The sequence below is a fragment of the Dipteris shenzhenensis genome, chromosome 17 (genome assembly GCF_047967505.1).
Source record: "Dipteris shenzhenensis isolate YYH24624 ecotype China chromosome 17, Dip_SZ_1.0, whole genome shotgun sequence".
In the NCBI taxonomy this organism is placed as follows: Eukaryota; Viridiplantae; Streptophyta; class Polypodiopsida; order Gleicheniales; family Dipteridaceae; genus Dipteris; species Dipteris shenzhenensis.
This window is the reverse complement of record NC_141612.1, coordinates 20,387,892-20,407,449: the sequence shown is the minus strand read 5'-3', so window position 1 is coordinate 20,407,449 and position 19,558 is coordinate 20,387,892. Positions and strand designations below refer to the sequence as shown.

Genomic DNA, 19,558 nt, shown 5'->3' with positions numbered 1-19,558 from the left:
CAAAATGGAAAAGTCATTCATGGCACTCACAAGATGAACTTCTATTGAAAAAAGTGCTTGATTATTACCAACAAATAAATGATGTTTTTGCAAAACATTTGATTAACACTAAGAAACATATCACAAACTAGAGTTTTAATATTTTAAGGTACCCATGAATGTCATCAGATTATACATGCACATAAATCGAGCATAAAAGTTATCCATACGAAAAATCCAAATTGTTTGTCAAAAAAGAAATGAGGTCAGCTGCATACTACTCATCAAAAGGATTTGCAACAGGGTCCACTCTATCATCCTACCCATCTCCATCATGCTCTAACCTCACCCTTTTCCTAGAATGATCCGCTATAAGTGGCTCAACAATGTTAGCCACAATACTGCTGTCAGAATCAAAAGAGAAGCAAGGCCTACCACTAGCCTAACATGCATGCATTAGAGGAGTTGTGCCACAACCCATCTCTAATACAAGTCCACCTAGAACACATAACATAAATAAAAGGCACCCAATAAAAAAGATACTCCTCTCTAGCCCACCTCAGACCACTTGAGAGGACATTGGCACAGTTGTTCTCTCAGCTATAGGTACATAGTGCATCCACATGTCATCTAGAGGATCAATGAAAAGCATCTGAAACAAAGTTTCACTCTCTTCCCAAAACACATGTGGATTCTTCTTGGCTCTACAAAGTAGAGCCAACAACGATACATGCATCTACAAATCAACAATACAAAGTTAAAGATTAGTCTTGGAAGCATGATAGCATTGAAACATAGCATGATTCAAAACAAACCAAACATAACTCAAATGAAAACACTTATTTCAAGTTTACAACATACTATTTGTACAATATATAGCAAGACACATGAAAAAATCACTTTGAAAGGACTACAAAGATTGAACATATTGCTTATCTTATGAGTTCTGCCCCGTTCTTTCCAATATCCATATGGAAGTTTATCATGTATGATGATACATCTAACAACTTCCAATCCTTGAACATAAGGAAATCTCTCCATCCAAGACACACAATGACCTATAGTAAAAGAAGCCGAGATCTTGAGCCAACGATCTTGAGCTAATTGAAATAAAAAAGATTACATACCATTCAAGTAAAGCTATACATCTTACCTGCCATAGGACATATGCATGCCAACCAGCCATTGTCAGACAAAAATGTGGCTGCAATTGCTAGCCCATGATGAACATGCTCCTCTAACAAAATATTCCACACTAGGGTGGGACCTCTCTCCTCTAGTGGGCATCCACTGGGAAAATCAAGCAAAATAAAATATGCAGCCCACTTTACCTTCTTACCCATCCTCAAGTGATCCCTGTCTGGACTAACCCAGGTCACAAAAAAGTCATGGAGGATAGCATATCTATCATTTTTCTTTGCCTATGTAAATTCCATTCCCATGGTTATATAATCACCAACCATGCATGCATATAAGGGAGTGATACCACGGACAAATGTAACATCAAGAGATTGTGGTTTTTGAAACACATATTTCTATACAACCTTTTTAGAAGACTTTGCACCTGAGACAAAAAACTATTTCAACCACATTCAAGCCTTTATTTCACAAGCAACAAAAACATACATATATGAAAGCTAGTTGATCACCTGCAACCTCTATGTCATCTCTATCATGTCTGGAGGGGCTAAGCGGCTCCGCATCTAAATAGACATAAAATATTCACAAAACCAAACAATGCCAAATCCATTCAATGGACAAAAAGAATTAACATGCGTTTTTTCTCCTTACCTTTCTTTTTAGATGGTTCTTGTTTCTCTTTGTCTTTTCTGAGCCTCCTAGATCTTTCCTCTCCTTTATCCACAACTTCTTCTTTGCCTTTTCTTGAACCATATGTTTTGAACAAGTCCCTCTCCCTCACTAGTACTTGTCCTTTAGGAAAGTCAATCCACCAAGGACAGTTTTCTAGTTCCCATTGAGAGAGACTATGCATGAAAGGTGGATAAACACATGCATTGTGTCCAACTTCTAGCCAATTCTTGCATAAATTTAGAATTTCAGGTATCTTCTTCTCTTTTACCAAATATGCAAGATACCTTTCAACAAACATGTAGAAAATACATTCACAAAGTTGCATAAACATGTATCAAATTGATAACCAACAGGTTCAATGAAGCAAACATCCCAACAAACAAATCAGAAGTACACATTTAATCACAAGAGAAAGTAGCAAACCTAAAAACAACCTTGCGTGTAGCCATGTCGAGTTTAGAAAGACCTTCTCCCTTCTTTCCAGTCTTAGCATCATTCTTCACCTATTTTGATCTCAATACCATGAACATGTGTTTCCTCCCTTCTAGTTTTATGTCTTCCATATATTGTTGTATAGTATAATCCTTTGGGGTCTCCAACGGGACTCCCATGGTGGTGACATTGCTCAAGTCAAAAATTGCTTTGATGGCCATTGTTTCAACTCTCTCCAAGAAAATCTCTCTACTAATCCATCTGTTCATGAATTTAGAGAAGAATTACTTTCACAATAGAAATTTGTTCCTCTACCTTCGAAGCACTCTCAATAAATCAAGAAGACATATAACTATAACTCACATTCTACATTCCAACTCTCCAATAGGCATGAAATACATTTCTCGTGTAGGTTTAGTGGCCTCCAACAAGGAAAGGAAAATTGTCTTCTTTTCTAGCCTCAAGTCAGACTTTGCAATGATCTGCAATTTTTCCAATGTCACACATGAATCTCCTCCTTCAAACCATAGACCAAACATCTTATCTAACCATCTCTCACCCAAACCTGGATCTATGTAGTTAAGCACCTATGCAAGCATTCCAAACATGAAAAGAACTTCAGAATGAATGCACTAATATTGCAACATTGCATCCCAGTCATAAAAGTTGAAAATAAATATTTCTGTGTTAAAAAATAAATGTAACCTTTCCCATCTTGTCAGCTATTGTTTTTTGTATCTATACCCTATGCTTTGCCTCTGCCTCATTCCTTTGTTCCACAGGTAATTTGTTGGATATCTTATCAAGTGCCTTCTTTAGATCTGTACTATATTCAACCTACACAAGCTTGGAGTGTTAGAGTAACCCGAAATGAAAGTGAATGAAACACCAAAGAAGAGAATAACCATACTTGAAATACAAGTCTTGCAAGATAACCCCTCGTTACTGGAAACCATGGTTTCTTCCCCTTACTTTCTTGAGCCCTCTAATGCTCTATAGATTTTACTTCTACAGGGGACAAAGATTTCAAGAATACACTGGGATCACACTCACAAATGTTGTGAGCATTTATGAGTATGTCCCTAAGACTTGGCTTTATCACGGCATGCTCATTCATGCTGAAAGGACAAATTCAAACTCAAGTCATATGTTTGAAATGAGATTATGGGAGACAATGTACTATGTGAATACACAAAATGATCTGCTTGATAAAAAAACATTACTTACAAATTCATTCTTTGCAATCTTGCCAATAGAGAAATCTCACTTATTCTTCTTGGATCAATAATTGTACATACAACTCTGATATGCCTCTTCTTGTTAGTGGGAAAAATTTCCTTGATAACATTCATCCATGCTGTGGTCCTGTGATTTCCCTCCCACACAAAGAACATCTTCCCAGACGTCAACTTGAATGGATTGCCTGCAAGAAGTTCCTTCTCAAACTCAGCATCCACCTCCCTCTAGGTGGGATTCCAACTCTCTCTAATCTCATGAGTTACTAGCTGCTCTTCTCCACCACTCTTGCATATTGAAACAATAAAGGATCCTTTTTCAATAAGGTAACCCCTCACCTGGAAAGTAATCTTCAGAGACAAAACATATCACGAAGCCCTCTGACCCTTGCATATGGGATCAATCTACAAAGAGGGATTCATGAACAGTGATCAAAATTGACTATCCTACATCTCCCAATAACATCACCTCTAGACTCCACCTGCACCTCTGTTTCCTCGATCTCCACCCCATGTTTTCCTTCTTCTTCCCTTGGAGGAGATGATGTGCCAATAGTATTCACTTGTTCTTCAGTGACAACATTATTCACGTGTTCTCTAGTTCCACCTACTGAAGTCTCAGCAAGGGGAGCTATCTTCTTTCCTCTTGCATTTTTCTAAACCTTCGTGTCTCTTTCTTCCCCTTCTTCCTATCATCCTAAAATGCCAAAAATATAGTTTTCTGTTGGAGAAAAATTAGAAAATAAATACCAATCCACATTGTGAAAGCAAACCTATATGAGCAACCAAGTTATACATCCAAACTAAAACTCCCATCTATGGGTCCTCTCTAAAAAACAATTGCACTTCCAAAAGAATACAAAAGAAGTGAATGAAATGCCCTCCATATGTATCACAAATTGCATGTACTGTTGAAGGAGGCAGATCACATTAAAAAGTGTTGAATATTTCAAGTAACAATATTGAAGCGTCAAAGAAAACATTGACATCTGGAGCAACAAGAATTGAAACAATAGTTCAGTACTAACTTGATTGACATGGGCCAACAGGGACATTCTCAAACATAGTTATAAAGAAAGCAAAGAGAATAGCAAATATACGGTCATGATAGAATTGGCAGTACAAAATTTTGGTTTGGTAGACCAATATTTCATGCTCTCAATGCTCTCCCATTAGGCTCTTGTTTTACAAGAATGAATGCATGAAATAGGTAGTGTGTTAACACACTACCTATTTCATTCATTCATGCCTCTAAAATAGGAGCTCAAAATGGAGTATAGGAAGCTATGAAAATGGGGAAAAGGATTTTGAAAAGCAGGTCTATCAATCCAAAATAGGCAACCCTACTTTACAAGATCCCAATTCCCATCCTCTAGTTGCAAAATTTGCCATAAATGATCTAATAAAATATCAAAAACACTTGCACGAACAACTCTTAGCAAATAAAGCCATTCCAAAGGAATTGTAAACCATTTATTGAAAGTATGGAGAGTTGTTTCACTATCTAGAGTAGATTCACGAACAACAAATTGGTCATCAATAGAGCACGGATTCAACTTGAAGATCTCAACAAAGGAGCAAGGGTTCATGCCCATAAGCCTCATGTTTTTTGGGCTTGTTTGCATGAAATAGGCAGCACGTGTTAACGCCCTGCCTATTTCATGCAAACAAGCCCAAAAAACATGAGGCTTATGGGCATGATAGGTAATGCCAATAAGCCTCGTGTTTTTTTGGCTTGTTGGCATGAAACATGCAATGTGTTAACGCGTTGCCTATTTCATGCTTATAAGCCTAAAAAACATGAGGCTTATGGGCATGAACCTTTGTTGGCTTATGGTACCATAGGTACCAAAAGAACTAATGCCCTAACAAAACCTAGGCTATATGCTATCCCATGGCATGTGCTGATAGCTCAACGTAGAAGTTAACACTTCTTAAAGGAACCTTCATATTGAAGCAACTAACGACCACATGTACACATAGTTACAATGCTCACATACTTTCTTTAATGATGCTTTTATTGAAAGGTGATCATAAGTATTCTATTTAATTGATAATAGCTTGGGATTTATTCTCCAAATTGAAAAAGACCATTCTCACCTCCCATTAGTCCCTACAAGTAAACTCCCAAGACATAGAGACCAAGTGTCAGCTGACACATGAGCCGTTCCTTATTGTTTTCCCACACATACACCATTTACTAGACACACCTGCCATTTCATGTTACTAGCATCCTCTTATGGGTCCACACAAATAGAAGATAACTATCCTCCAAATTTCTGTGCGAGAATGATTACCCAAATACCATGGTGTTCCTCAAAAGGCAAGAACACCCAACCTTCCAATATGCAGGCTATAGTTTTTAACTATGAGCTAGAAGCCTCACGGGATAGACTTAGCTTCATTGTGCTAGCCTCTAACAAAACATCACTTCTACAAAACCCAATTGTAAAATTAGTATTGACTTATCCCCTTCACGCCTCAACACATGCATATGTTGATCCATATTTTTGGCTAATTTTTGCTTGCAATTGTACTTGGTTGCTTTATTCTTATGCAAGCCTTGAGGCAGTGAACTTGATCAGAAAACATCGTGACTTCTACCTCCTTTTGCCAAACCATTTAGACTCCTGTTTCTGAGCCTTGTGGGCATGAAAGAGGCAGCGCATTAACACACTACCTCTTTCATGCCCACAAGGCTCAGAAACATGAGCCTTATGGGCATGGCTCAAGGCTCTTGTTTTTGAGCCTTTTGGGCATGAAACATGCAGCGCATTAATGCATTTCCTGTTTCATGCCCACAAGGCTCAGAAATAAGAGCCTTGTGGCATTGTCAAAAGGATGTATGGGACTTCGTGGTTCACCCAAAAGGAGTGCAAAAGGAGGCTGCATTTGGAAACTTGATAGGCCGCATTACAATTGTCGGTAACTTCAAATAGGAGAAGGTGGAATATGGTGAACAAGGATAGTGAGCCTTTGTTTGTAGACACGACACTCATGGAGAAATTCAGAGCAAAAATGTCTGTTCTTCTCCTTGTTTCAATGTAATGTTTAGAGCAACTAAGCCTATCGATGCAGCTCAACATTTACATTCAAGCTACCATAAGAGAAGTCCGTTTGAAAGGAAACTCAGTAGAAAGAAACGTTTAAATGCAAGCTACATTCATCTTCTTCTTCCCATAAGCCTCTTGTTTCTAGCCCACAAGCCTCTGAAACAAGAGGCTTATGGGCAAGTGAAAGGTTCCTGAATGAGTTATAGAAGCAAAGAATATAGGTTTACTTACCTGGCACAACAAAGAAGAAATGTTCCTCAAGGAGTTCGACCACGAGGAGGATAGCCAACCATGAAGAAATGACCAAGCCATCAAGCAGGAGGAGGAGTTCGTCAAGATATCAAGCACAAGGAGGATTTTAACCAATAGAAGCCATCAAGCAAGAGGCATCACAATTCTCACAGAAGGAGGCATCGCAGATGGAGGTGCCGTTTTTGTGAAGAAGAAGAGTTTGCACAAATACGTCTATCTATTCTATTAAGGAAGGAGGAGGGAGAGCCACATGGTGGGAGGGAGGAGGGAAGATGGAGAGCCACGAGGCAGACTGTGCAAACTCAACTGTGGGAGGTAGACTGCACGAACTACCACTGCGGGAGGCTCAGACTGCGAAATGCGCTGCGAGCATCTATGAAGGTGCCACATGGCACACAATGGGCGGGACTCGCAATTGAATGCCCGCCGTCCCGCCATGCAGCTCTGACCCGCAGACTGCACACAGCGCTAAGGGAATGAATACGCCATGTGTCGCGATGGGAGGGGGAGACTTGAAGTAGCCACCAGCGCCACCATGCATGCCAACGCTACCACGCCATTAATCCTCCAGGCTCTCCCGCTCCCGCTCTGCCTAACATCTAGGCTCTGATGTGCCTCTCTCTCTCCGTTTGAGGAGTCGAGGTAGTGAGGGACTGTGAGGCTCCATTCTCCTCCTTTTGACGGATGTGCCATTCTCCTGCCTTCGCTCCCACATCATCCTCTACGCTTTGCGCAGCCTCGCTCCTACGCATCGTCCTCCGTCCACTTGCACGTCTTCTCCTGCATGTCCTGAGTAAAAACAGCGCCTCCTCTCTCGCATGCGACCTTCTAGCAAGGTCAGCATGGTCCTTGCACAATTGCACTGTGGTGTGACTGCGCCATCTTCAACTACCTCCTCACTGTCCTCAGACTTAGGCTCCATCAACTCGCATGTCCTCTCCTCAGAGTCTATAGCCTATCTGTCCACTACGGCATCCTTGGCGTCCTTGCATTGCGTGACTGCCTCAACGAGCCCTTCACGAGTCTCCACTCCAGTCCTCTCGCATCACATACCCAGCTCTCAACTCACGCTGCCAGCTCTCGAGTCCCACCTAGGTGTGGTTGCCAGGTCAGTTATTCTTCTGCTACATAGGTGTGGATGCCTCAAGGGGTGTTCTCAGCAGTGCTATATTAAAACTTTTGTATGGGCCATGGCAAATTTTTTATGTTCGAAAGTTTATTTGTTTATTAAATGATAGAGAGAGAGAGATTTGTATGTGGTTCTAATAGCTATATCTCCACATTTGAGAGAGAGAGAGAGAGAGAGAGAGAGAGAGAGAGATTGTGTGTGTGTGTGTGTGTGTGTGTGTGTGGTCATCCTATCCCCTCTCAACACCTCTTTATGCATTCAAAATAATCGAAAGCATTCTGATCTTATAATTCATGGATGCTTAGTTTTTTGGGAGGGGAAATTGAACTAAGAACCATTTTAAAAAAAAGATAATGAAGGAGAGGGAGAGAGAGAGAGAGAGAGAGAGAGAGAGAGAGAGAGGGGGGGAGAGGGAGAGGGAGACAGAGAGGGAGAGGGAGAGGGGGGGAGAGAGAGAGAGAGAGAGAGAGAGAGAGAGAGAGAGAGAGAGAGAGAGAGAGAGAGAGAGAGAGAGATGGAAAAATATAATGGAGGCTTGAATTGAAATATGTTTTCAAAATCAATGAAACCACATTGATCCTTTAATTCGTGGACCTCAAAATCATTGCAATACCTTGGGAAGGGGAAATTGAACTAAGAACCCTAGAATATTGTTTTCTTATTCAATGGACACTTAGATTCTTGAGAGGGGAAAACCTAAGCAAGAACCATTTTAAAAAAAAGGTAATGGAGGGGAGAGAGAGAGAGAGAGAGAGAGAGAGAGAGAGAGAGAGAGAGAGAGAGAGAGAGAGAGAGAGAGCTGGAAAACTTAAGCACGCACCATGTTTCGAAATAATCGAAAGCATTATTCGTGGATGCTTAGTTTATTGGGAGGGGAAATTTAATTAAGAACCATTTTTTAGAAAAGATAATGAAGGAGAGAGAGAGAGAGAGAGAGAGAGATGGAAAAATATAATGGTGGCCTGAATTGAATTATGTTTTCAAAATCAATGAAACCATTAATTCATGAACCTCAAAATCATTGAAATACCTTCTTGGGAAGGGGAAACTGAACTAAGAACCTTTGAATATTGTTTTCCTATTCAATCGACATAGATTCTTGAGAGGGGAAAACTTAAGCAAGAACCATTTAAAAAAAAGGTAATGGAGGGGGGAGAGAGAGAGAGAGAGAGAGAGAGAGAGTGATGGGAAAAATCTAATGGTGTCCGAAAGTAAAATGCATTGCTATATTAGATAGAGACAAGCTACATTTTCAAAATCGTTGAAATGATTGTGATCCTAAAAATTTTGGATGCTTAGATTATTATTTTAAATGATGCAAACACACACACATGCACAAATGTTTAAGACAAGGTATATTTTTCAAAGTAATCGAAAGCATTCTAATCTTATAATTCGTGGATGCTTAGTTTATTGGGAGGGGAAATTGAACTAAGGACCATTTTTTAAAAAAGATAATGAAGAAGAGGGAGAGAGAGAGAGAGAGAGAGAGAGAGAGAGAGAGAGAGAGAAATATAATGGTGGCTTGAATTGAAACATGTTTTCAAAATCAATAAAACCATTCTGATCCTTTAATAAAATATTTACTTACTAATAAATGTTTGTAAATATAGCCACAATAATATAATCTCCCAAACGCATTTGAAGGCTCTCTCCTACTTATTATTTTTAAAAACAGCTTCAATGCAAACATGATTTTTGTAGTATTCCATTGTTTAGAGAGAGAGAGAGAGATTATATGTGTGTGTGTGAGAGAGACTGTGTGTGTGTGTGGGGGGGGGGGAGGGGGGGGTCCATCGATGCTAGGGGAAGATGAGAGGGGCTTGAATATCTAAGGAAAAGAGAATTTGAAAGAAAATGAAGATAATGGAGAAACGAAAGGAGGAAGATTTGAGCAAGGAAGGAGAGAGGAGAAGAGGGAGTGTGCACCCTATTATAGACACCATGTAGACACATATGCTCCACCCTCCTTTACCTTCAACTAATTATTGATTTTAGTATATTCCTTAGCTTGCTGGCGTCAGTCTTACGTGCATTTTGGGAGATAGTGGTGTTAGAAGTTTTGTACTTTTGTGCCTCTAGCCTCTATCTATAGCATGCTTAGAAGTGTACGTGCCACTTTTAAAGAGAGAGAGAGAGAGACAGAGAGAGAGAGAGAGATTATGTGTGTGTGTGTGTGTGTGTGTGTGTGTGTGTGTGTTGAGTGGCGTTAGTCATTTCAAACCCCCCCGCCCCCCCCCCTCTCTCTCTCTCTCTCTCTCTCTCTCCCTCCCTCCCTCCCTCTCTCTCTCTCTTTAGCGCTCTCTCTCTCTCTAGCTACGGTTTTATGTGCATGTTTAGTCATGGCATTAGTCATTTGAGAGAGAGAGAGAGAGAGAGAGAGAGAGAGAGAGAGAGAGAGAGAGAGAGAGAGAGAGAGAGAGAGATGTATAGTTATATGAGCGCCCTTGAGCATCTATCTTCTATCTATTGCCTTCCCTTCCTTGTCTCATCCCATGCTCCTCCAGCACATAACAAAAATCACTTCAAACATCCACTTTGAGACGTAATTGAGCATCATCGGCCCAAAAGTGAAGGAAAAGTATCCCCTCACTCATGGAGGTACATTGGAGGTTTGCGGCATAAAGAAAAAGGTGAGGGAGTGTGATTCAGTTTATGGAATCTAGACCATGGAGGGCCCATGTAGTGAGGCGAAGGGGTGCAATGACTATTTCATTGCATGCACCGAAAACAAAAGAATATGGATTAAATCAAATAAAAATGTGTAAGGCATTAGCTTAATTTATACGTGGGGGTGTATGTCATTACGTATTTCTATGAGAGAGAGAGAGAGAGAGAGAGAGAGAGAGAGAGAGAGAGATGTACAGTTCGCTTAGCTTTACTTTTTTTTTGGGTTGTTTTTCTTGCAAGTGCTTCATTTTATTGTTGGACTAGCACTAGCTTCTCTCCGCAACTTTTTTTTATCCAGGTAGGTGATCACTTTTTTTCCAATTGACATTTTGTGTGTGTGTGTGTGTGTGTGTGTTTGCATCTTAAACATTTTCAAAATCATTGAAACCATTCCGATCTGATAATTCATGAATTCTTTGTTACATTCATGAAACCATTCTGATCGTAATGTGTGGACACTTAGATTCTTGGGAGGGGAAAACTGAACTAAGAACCATCTTTTTTCAAAAAGGTAATGGAGGCGAGAGAGAGAGAGAGAGAGAGAGAGAGAGAGAGAGAGAGAGAGAGAGATTTAGAAGCTACATTTTTAAAATCATCCAAACCATTATGATCTTATAGTTTCTAGATGATTATATTATTGAGACGGAAGAACTAAAAGATAATAGAGGCGAGAGAGAGAGAGAGAGAGGGAGAGAGAGAGAGGGAAAATATAATGGTGGACAGAAGTGAATTAAGTTAGTGTATTAGTTAGAGACAAGGCGATGATGGGGTTGGACCAGTAATCATTAAATGTAATTGTATCTTTTGTAGGGGCATCTTGATGACCTGGCAATATGTCTAGAGATAAGCTTGCACTGTCTACCCTAAGTGATCTAATCTAACCTTCATTTTGAGAAGCTAGCCTTGCTTTTCAATTGACTTTGCTTTCTATTTGGAATTCTTTGCTTCCTTAGGACACGTTGTGTGTGTGTGTGTGTGTTTGCATTGTTTAAGACAAGCTACATTTTCAAAATCATTGAAACCATTCCGATATGATAATTCATGAATTCTTTGCTTCCCTTAGGACACATTGTGTGTGTGTGTGTGAGTTTGCATCGTTTGAGACAAGCTACATTCATTGAAACCATTCTAATCTTATAATTCCTGGACGCTTAGATTCTTGGGAGGGGAAAACTGAACTAAGAACCATGTTTTTTCAAAAAGGTAATGGAGGAGAGAGAGAGAGAGAGAGAGAGAGAGAGAGAGAGAGAGAGAGAGAGAGAGAGAGTATTGATGGATTTATCTCTCCATATGTTTGCATCGTTTAAGACAAGCTACATTTTTAAAATCATCCAAACCATTATGATCTTATAGTTTGTAGATACTGGAGGCGAGAGAGAGAGAGAGAGAGGGAGAGAGAGAGAGAGAGAGAGGGAAAATATAATGGTGGACAGAAATGAATTAAGTTTGTAGATGATTATATTATTGAGATGGAAGAACTAAAAGATAATGGAGGCGATGATGTGGTTGGACCAGTAATCATTAAATGTAAGCTACATTTTTAAAATCATCCAAACCATTATGATCTTATAGTTTCTAGATGATTATATTATTGAGACGGAAGAACTAAAAGATAATAGAGGCGAGAGAGAGAGAGAGAGGGAGAGAGAGAGAGAGGGAAAATATATTGATGGACAGAAGTGAATTAAGTTAGTGTATTAGTTAGAGACAAGGCGATGATGTGGTTGGACCCTAAGTGATCTAATCAACCTCTCAAGGAGAGTAAAGGATTATGTATGTTTCATGTCATGTGCATTATAGCCATGAGAAGTAACCTCCAGAGGTGAGGCGATTGGATATCAGTAATCATTAAATGTAATTGTATCTTTCCTAGGAGCATCTTGATGACCTGGCAATATGTCTAGAGATAAGCTTGCACCCTCTACCCTAAGTGATCTAATCTAACCTTTGTTTTGAGAAGCTAGCCTTGCTTCTCAATGAGAGTAAAGCATCAAATATGTTTCATGTCATGTGGACTATAGCCATGAGAACTAAGCTCGAGACGTGAGGCGATTGGATGATAGGTGGGGCTACACAGAGAGAGAGAGAGAGAGAGAGAGAGAGAGAGAGAGAGAGAGAGAGAGAGAGAGAGAGAGAGAGAGAGAGAGAGAGAGAGAGAGAGAGAGAGAGAGAGAGAGGTTGACGAAAGAATATAATGGTAGGGCAGAAGCGAAATAAGACAAGGCCATGATGTGGTTGGACCAGTAATCACTAAATGTGATTGTATCTTTCGTAGGAGCATCTTGATGACCTGGCAATATGTCTAGAGATAAGCTTGCACCCTCTACCCTAAGTGATCTAATCTAACCTTCGTTTTGAGAAGCTAGCCTTGCTTCTCAATGAGAGTAAAGCATCAAATATGTTTCATGTCATGTGGACTATAGCCATGAGAACTAAGCTTGAGACGTGAGGCGATTGGATGATAGGTGGGGCTACACCGAGAGAGAGAGAGAGAGAGAGAGAGAGAGAGAGAGAGAGAGAGAGAGAGAGAGAGAGAGAGGACGAAAAAATATAATGGTAGGCCAGAAGTGAAATAAGACAAGGCCATGATGTGTTTGGACCAGTAATCATTAAAGGTATTTGTATTTTTCTTAGGAGCATCGAGCTGGCAGTATGTCTAGAGATAAGCCAGCATCCTCTTCCCTAAGTGATCTAATCTAACCTCTTTCAAAAGTTAGCCTTGCTTCTCAAGGAGAGTAAAGGATTAAGTGTGTTTCACGTCATGTGCTTTATAGCAATGAGAACTAAGCTTGAGATGTGAGGCGATTGCTGGCGATTGGATGATAGATGGGGCTACACACACACACACACACACACACAGAGCAAAATATAATGGTGGACAGAAGTGAAATAAGTCCATGATGTGGTTGGATACGAAAGGTCCAAAGTTAATTGTATCTTTCCCAGGAGCACCTTCATGAGCAGACAGTAAGATTATAGTATGATTGCTTGGTGATGATCATAGGACTAAGGTCTCAGATTTAGGGTTGGGTAGAGGAGGCTAATAATGCATGGCAAGGGGAGGTTAGGGGGATTCGATTTTTGAAATAGATGCTAGGGCCATGTGCCTGCCATGTCGATTTCTCCTTTTAACATGTCCTATGATTTCTACTTCCTACCACCATATCCTTAGTCACTCTAAGCAACTTACCGCCTTTGAATCGAAAAATATTTGCACGAGTGCTTGGCAAGAGCTCATTCACAAATATATCAATCCATCCAACTTGATTCCAAATTCTTTGCTGAGAGGAGATGGGCTACAATCTTTGGGTATCTACCTCCTATGCCAATTGATTTCTGCTCATGTTTGCTCTATGGAATCTGTGTGATCAAATTATACAATTGAGCCAATACATACCTGAAAAGGTTTTTGTATTTTGTTATGGATGCAGCTCCAGAAATGGCTTCTACCGTTGTTCCAAATCTTAGGGAGTCGGGTTTCCATGGGCGACAAAGCCTTTGGGCAATGAAGCGAGCTACAAGGGTGGAGGGCTCTACAATTTCTAACATTGTGTTGTCATCTTTTCGTGAGCTAGATAGCCTTCATGTGATAAATCAAGTTTTTGCAAGGGCCGAGACTTCAACCCATGGAGCAAATCACGGTCCCAAGTTGCCTTCAAAGCGTTTTAAATCTAGCCGCGAACGTCGCACTGCTAATATAATGAAACGACTTACAAGGGGGAGAGCTTCAACCCATGCAACTGAGCATTCAAGTCATTACAATCTTTTAAAGTCCATTCAAGCCATGTGCGAGAATAATAAGGATGCATGTGCCATGAAGACATGATATTTGGGCTCTTTGTGGGGAGAAATCCATTCAGATGGTGTTGCAGTAATAGCACAGGGCATGGCAGAATTCCCTGGAACTCTCATTGCAAAGATTTCTCAAATTGAGAATAGCGTTAAGGACTCTAATCAATGGATGCAGTAGATTTTGGGGAGAGGTGGAGAAGGGGCAGTTGTATGTGAGAATGGGTGTAGACTACAAGTTGATAAGCTGAAAGAACAAGTTCAGCTACTGTCCACTGAGGTGTCAATGTTCAAAGTTGGTTTAAATAGGCTAATTGCTTTGATGACTAGGATGAGCCGTAAACTAGAGCAGGTCACAACCTGTGACAATTAAGAGACTCCTGAGACTTTTATGTCACTTTTTGTACTAGAATCCCAAATGCTTCTATGGGATTAGGCGGTGACATAAATGATAGTCATCCAGGAGATATGTCGGGGATAGAGCTTGATATCTCAACACTCCCCCTCAAGCTCAAATCCATCTCACGTACACCAAGCAAGCTCCTAAATCTGCGAAGCTTCTCGGTACCCAATGCCTTCGTAAAGATATCAGCCACCTGCTCCTCAGTGCTGACATAGACAAGATCAATCTCACTAGCTAGAACCTTCTCTCTCACAAAGTGATAATGCACCTCAATGTGCTTCGTTCTAGCATGATAAACTGGGTTATTAGCAAGCATGATGCTGCTAATGTTGTCACAATGAATGACAACTGCTACATGAACTGACTGTCCCATATCTGCAAGTAGCTTCCGTAACCAAGCTACCTCACATGCAGCCATTCCCATCTTATTATTCTCAACACAAGACAAGTCTTTAGAACGTTTATTCCAAGGATAACATTCATTCCGACCAACCTTATACTTCCATTCAACATGAGGAGACGGCAATTTCCTATCTGATTGGCATTTGGCATGACAATCAATAAGTCACAGGGCCAAACATTGTCAGTTTTGGGGCTATACTTTGGCGACACCGGTATTTAGTCATGGCCAATTATATGTGGCATTTTTACGTATCCGAGCATCAAACGTTGTTAAGGTTTTCATTTCATAGAGTGCGTCTGATGCCATGGGCGAGGAGATGGATAATACTTCTACCACAAATGTTGTGTACAAGGAAGTTTTGTAATTGGCAACAGCAAGAGCCTAGGAGTATGACATTGGTCTTTCAAGCCCTCCTCAGACTTTCTTGGGTGGAAAATCTTCATTTCGGTAATCTTTGTATAGTTTTTTTTAAGTTCTTTCAATATTCCAACTATCATAGGTCTTTAATGTTGTCTATTTATACAAAGATGAAGTGAGACGTAATATTTCATGACTTTGTCCTTGATAATGTTTGGATTTCATTTTTCATTTGAGTTATGGGTTTGCAATACACTACAGGCTATTTTCTCTTCAAAGCCTATTGTTTTTTTCCAGTATATGTAGATTGACACGTGCATTCGTTTTTTGCAATGTGATAGGATGTCTAGGCAGTTCACGTTTGTCACCGAAACAAGAGCATAGGTGCAAGGTACATAGTTGCTTGACAACCACGTTTTATGTTGACACGTTTAATAGTATAGTCACTCACTTTTAGAAAATTGTAGATCCTGTGGGCTGGGGATCTCTGGAGAGCGCACAACTGTTGTTGGATTTGCTTGAGCTGGAGAGCTACCTTGGGTAAGAACAGTGTGCATTGTTTAATTCTTTATTTTTGTTAAAACAAAAGTTTTCTTGGATTATATTTGAGTGGGAAAACATGCTATTGTTTGTCTTTTAGGACTGTTCCTGATTCAAGGTTTCTAATGAATCTCCACGTCCACAATCCTTTGGATGGACGAGTCCATTTGGGATATTATGCTGTCCTGGCTTGCCGGCTTCATAGGGATGATGGACCACAGACCATCACTGTTCGTTGGCTGGGATACTATGTATGTGTGCGGACACGAATTTTCTATCGAGGGCAAAATGGGGACTACACATACACCTTTGTCAGCGTTGTTGACAGCCCTTTGCGTCTGAGTAAGTACTCTAAAGAATGAGTTCGGTTTTACCAAATACATGTATAAAAGTTTTATGGCTTAATAATTATAGTTCCTAAATTATCTTTCTATGTGATGCTGGTCCAGATATGATTGTCGGTAGTCCGTTGTATGTTCGTAGCCGCGGTGGATGCGGCGGACGTGCTGGATGTAGATTGAATGGCCGTCGCAGGCTTTTCCCTGCAGTACATGGCCGCAGACTTTTCCCTTAGGGATGTTTGTGTGTGTATTGTAGATTTTGTATGTTCAGTTATGACTTTATTTTGAGGCTGTGTATTTGGATATATCAATCAGTTCTTTGATGTAGCTATTGCATGTTCAGACATATGACTGCACTTTTGGATGTGATATTTTTTGAAGTACTCTGTCATAGAGAATTTTTTTTTTGGACATGGCGGATGTGGAATACATGGCCGGCACAGGCTTTTCCCTATAGTACATGGCCGCAGACTTTTCCCTTTAGGGATGTTTGTGTGTCTATTGTACATTTTGTATGTTCAATTATGACTTTGTGTGCGGATATTTATTTGGACATATCAATGAGTTCTCTGGTTTCACTTTCGGATGTAATATTTTGAAGTACTATGTCATAGACATTTTTTTTTGTTAGAATTTGTTGCTGGTTTCAGACATTTTAGCATCTTGAGACCTAGCGGAGCGGGTTGCTAGCCCGTCGTAGACGGGTCAGGTTACTCGTTTCATTAAGAGATAGACATTTTAGTTTTCAAGCATAGGTTCACATATTTTGACTATGGTATGGATCCTTTCTAGTATATGGTTCGCATCTTTTGCATAGGTTTGCATATTTTTCTTTGTATGGATCCTTTGCCACTTTTCAAGGGAAGAACAAGAGCCTATGAACTCCATACAATGCCATCACCCTTTGTAGAAGTATAAGTGCCATCACCAATTTCGCAAGATTTTCGAGCTCCTATCTCTTCCGCCAGCTATCTCTCCGTTGTCAAAAATTAAAAATCATGAATGGAGGGCTGTCATGAAGAGTGGAGGGGTCGTGATGAGGAGTAGAGGGGCGGTCATGAAGAGTGGAAGTTGTCAAGGTTTAGGGGCATCATGAGAGGTTAAGGGACGTCAAGGATCATTACATATACATGTTGCCTAAATTTATAGAAGCATTCTTGGCCTAATAGTAGTGTCATATTCTTAGACTACTGGTTTATGATAGCATTGGGTTCACCTCTCCTTACATTTAATGTCATACTTTGGAAGGATGATCATTTCTTTAAGGAAAAAAATGAAATTAAGGAAAACAATAATAAGTTAATGACTCTGCCTATGAATAGCTTGCTGCCATGACCAATGATTCAACAGAAAGCCAACTAACTCTTCCACCTCCATTCCCTTGCCATGTCGTTTCATACCATCACCGCCATTCCCCGAGCTCTCTTAATGTACTACCACCTCCATTGCATTAGACCTCATCTTCTACTACTGCCTACATTCCATGAGCTCCCCTCCTCTCCTCTTTGACCACAACTTGCATTGCCACTTCTATGAGTTTGAACAACTATCCTTGGCTGTCCAGTTATCTCGAATACATTAAACATCTCTTCTGAATATTGCAAGCTATCTAATCTCTATGTTGTGGCATCCTGTACTTGGTAACATTTCTCATCCTTAGTTCCTTGCTAGTCGTCCGCCATTCATCTTTCTTGTAAAGGCAATCATTGATCCTCAGTTCCCACCCCACAGACATGCCTCATCCGTGGACATTCAATATGGAGAAGCTGCAACATTATGCATCCATTATGACACTCCCATATTGAACATCTCACTCGTAGACATCAAAGAGCACTTTCACATTGAGGCCGAGGAGATTAGTTTGCATCGTGAAATTGGAGTGGATGACATTGCCATAGTTCTTCTAGTCGTGGACTTGGAGGATGGTGAAAAGGGCTTCCAGATCAATGGGCACCAACATTCAAGCTTTCGAGTGAAGGTTATTACAAGGAAGGGTACTCATATTGATTTTGAAACTACAGAGGTGATTAGTATTCTCTCTCTGATCAAGAGGATGCCTTTGCATAGCTCATTGCACGTTGCACTTACATCTGCACCTGGGGGATTCACAAGAGGAAAATTATGATATCATGTGAGTGTACAATAGGGGTTTTTTTTTAAATGAGGCATAAGCTTATACATTAGGGGTGGGGGCTCTTTTTCTTTTTTCCCAGTATTGAATTTAAGCTAGGGGAGCCATGCTATATTTAAGAGGGATGACATAGTATAGGCTACCTTGGGTAACTAGTCCCAACAAGTTTGGTTTTGTGTATGGTTTTAAATAGTCATAGGGAAAGTAATCTAAATTTGCTTATTGTGTAATCTAAATGCTTGAGAAACAACGGAGATTTAAGGAAAGGGGGGACATAATAGAATTTGGTGGTATCTTATAAGCTTAAATAGGGGTCTTTTATCATCCTATGTGGATCTTAAATAGGGGGTTTTCTTAAAGTTCATGCACGCAGGTGACACCCCCTTTAATGAAGAGTGAATCCCTTGGGCATCTGCATTTCATATTGGAAAGGTTATAGAAATGCCACAAACTTATGATGGGTATGTTGTCTTTGAACTTCCCCCATGTCCCAATGGTTCACCAATGATTGGCATGGAACAAAATGCAGATGGGCATGTTTGAACAAAATATTCCACTTGCTCACAAGACTTTTTCCATGGTGTTGCCAGAATGAGTAGATGTTCTGGATACCTATAAGATGCTGTAATGTTGATTGCCCTTATCTTGAATGTATGGAAGTGTTGAATGATACACAGTGGAGGGGAAAGCTTAGGAGACTTCCTATTCCTGGTCCCATTGATCCTGCATTAGGGTACATTTTGTGCAAGCACTGCTTGGCAATCCCAGAGTGTGTTTATGAATCTAGTGCTTCCATATATTACTGCATCCCACATGCAAGAGAAAGAACAACTGGGTGTCCTACTTCTGCAATATGCCTGTTCTTCCTTTCTGCAACCCCATTCTGCTGAGGGGTAGACCTGCATGAGTACTTCCTTTGAATTCCTTGTTCTTTCAGATATTCACAAAATTCTTCTGAAAAGTACTCTCCCCCTCCATCAGATCTTAGCACTTTAATATGCACACCTTTCTCTTTTTCAACCATGGCCTTAA

General features: G+C 40.3%; 2 long non-coding RNA genes across 2 annotated transcripts; both read right to left on the bottom strand.

Moving 5' to 3' along the window:
• Positions 1-919: 919 nt before the first annotated feature.
• On the bottom strand, positions 920-1,941 carry LOC147891828 (uncharacterized). Its single transcript, XR_015542399.1, has 4 exons — positions 1,771-1,941; positions 1,629-1,682; positions 1,133-1,543; positions 920-1,037 (listed from the first exon to the last, which is right to left on the bottom strand). It is a non-coding gene; the product is annotated as an uncharacterized LOC147891828 (long non-coding RNA).
• A 1,001-nt stretch (positions 1,942-2,942) lies between these two features.
• Positions 2,943-6,958, bottom strand: LOC147891827 (uncharacterized). The gene is made up of 4 exons (XR_015542531.1): positions 6,743-6,958; positions 3,451-4,155; positions 3,134-3,231; positions 2,943-3,060 (listed from the first exon to the last, which is right to left on the bottom strand). It is a non-coding gene; the product is annotated as an uncharacterized LOC147891827 (long non-coding RNA).
• Between the last annotated feature and the right edge of the window lie 12,600 nt (positions 6,959-19,558).